This window comes from Phyllostomus hastatus, unplaced genomic scaffold, assembly GCF_019186645.2.
Source record: "Phyllostomus hastatus isolate PE091 unplaced genomic scaffold, TTU_PhHast_1.1 phas_contig_1, whole genome shotgun sequence".
Lineage (NCBI taxonomy): Eukaryota > Metazoa > Chordata > Mammalia > Chiroptera > Phyllostomidae > Phyllostomus > Phyllostomus hastatus.
Genome location: NW_025333498.1, coordinates 17796921 through 17799231, shown reverse-complemented (window position 1 = coordinate 17799231; position 2311 = coordinate 17796921).

The window sequence follows — 2311 nt, the reverse complement described above, 5'->3', positions numbered from 1 at the left end:
CGATTTTTTTGTATTCTAGGGTATTATTTTGCATATGGAGAAGGTTATTGCTTTCTAAAGTTATGTTTTTAATGCATAAGCAAAAATAAAAGAATTAAAAGCCTTTATGTAGATATGGAATTAGTACTACCCATGTATAATGCCTATCTTCATTTTTCTCTCTGAAATTTGGGCAAAAAAGTGTGCATTCTACATGGCAAAATACAGTAGCTAATTACTGGTATCAAAGGAACCTTTAGCCCTGACCTGTGTGGCTCAGTTGGTTTGGGCATCCTTCTGCAAAGTCACAGGCTGCAGGGTTTGATTCCCGGCCAGGCAGGTTTGAAATACATGCCCAGGTTTTGGGTTGGGTCTGCGGCTGGGGGTATGCGAGAGGCAACTGATCAATGTTTCTCTCTCACATCAAGGCTTCTATCCCTCTCTTTTTACCTCCCTGCCCTCCACCCCAGAAATACATAAATAAAGTCTTGTTTTTTTAAAAACCCAAACTTTAAAATAAATATGTAAATAAAACCTTTTCAACTAGCCTTTGTATATTCATATGTCCTTTAAATTTTTTGAAATTTAATATTATGGCATAATTTCTCTGTATAATAAAAACTTGAACTTTTTTAAATTAATGCTTATATGCCATTGTCCTGTCTTAGTAATTTCTCACCATCATGGACATCGGGCTTGCTTCTAATTTTTCCCAGTTATAAATAATACTTTAACGAACATCTTTATGTATGAAACCATGTCTTTATTTTAGATTATGTCTTTAGGATAGATTTCCAGAAGAGAAAATATTATGTGAAAAGAAGGGAGAGTAAAGATCGATGAAAGAACAAGCAAATCCTCAGAACACGAAGTCTGCACCAGAGATTCTCAAACTTTATTTGCCTCAGAGCAGCCTAGAAAGCTTGTTACAGCTGCCTGCTGGGCCCATCCCTAGAGTGGAAGATTCAGGAGGGGGTGGGGGGTGGAACTTGTAAGAATTTGCATTTTTAACGAGTTCCAAGACCCCAGCTAAAACTATGGGCCAGAAACCACACTCAGAGGACACTGATTTAAACCATAGGTGGAGACTGTCTTGAACAACAGAAGATAAGGAGGCAAGTTAAGAATAGATGAAACTGCAGAGATGTTTGTTAGGTGGAAAATAGGTGAGAAATTGCATCTTTATTTCCAACTTAAGTAGGAGGTAGAATCCTCAGCAAAACAAGTAAGAGTGGAGGGAGGATGAATGGTTTGGTAAGTCTCCGCGGATTTAATAAAGGAACTGATCTGGAACCTATGAAGCATTCATTAGTGGCATTGAGAACCCACGGTATATTAGACGTCACAAATTTAGAATGACTCTAGCCTTCACCGGCATGATCTTTACAGCAGTGTTCGGCTCCCAGAGAAGTGAGGTGTGGGTGGGGCAGTGCCACCGTGGGCTGAAAGAGCTGCGGCTTTTGCCTCCGAGTTAGAGACTGGTGGACTGAAATGAGAACTAAGAGAATTCATACACGTCTCCTGTGTGGTAAGTGTGTTGTGGAAAGCTGGTGGGTGTCATTTGGAGACTCGAGTTGGTCAGGCTGTGGTGGTGGGGGCTGGGCTTGGCAGGACACTCAGGCACTGAAAGCTGCGTTGAGTCATTCCTGCAGGAATGGAAGGGTCAGAAGAGTTCTTTCTCGCTGAAAAGGCGGAGGTCTACAGGGCTGTTTTTGTACACAAGAAACAGAGGCAGCTCTCAGCCAGGATGAAGACTTAGGGGAGAATGCACTGTTGTGACCATTAATTCATTACTTTATTGATCCCTAGAAAGCTAGAGTCAGGTGGCTGAGGTTCTCCTCTCCTACCCCAGGATCAGTAGCACTCTCAGTGCTCCAGTTCATCAGAGTTTATACTCAGAAAGTGAAACTCTTGCCTTGGTTGGTGCAGCTCAGTTGGAGTGTTGTCCTGAAAACTGAAGGGTCTCAGCTCAGTTCTGAGTCAGGGCGCTCAGGCTGTGGGCTCGGTCCCGGTTGAGGAGCATACAGGCAACAACCAACTGATGTTTCTCTCTCACCCTGATGTTCTCTCCTTCCCGTCCCCTGTCTCTAAAATCAGCCAGCATGTCCTCAGGTGAGGATTAAAATAAAAAGAAGAAGGCCTTGTCTTCAACAGCATTCAGACTCCACTCTGTGGCTTTCATCACCTCAAACAACATCAAATACATTATTTTTTAAAGGAAAAAAAGAAAGAAAAAGACAAAAAGAAACTCCCTTGCAATTCCTGTGTTGGGCATCAGGAACACAAAGTCTCTATTTTCAAGGATCTTAATGGGTGGGGTGAGATCAGTTGA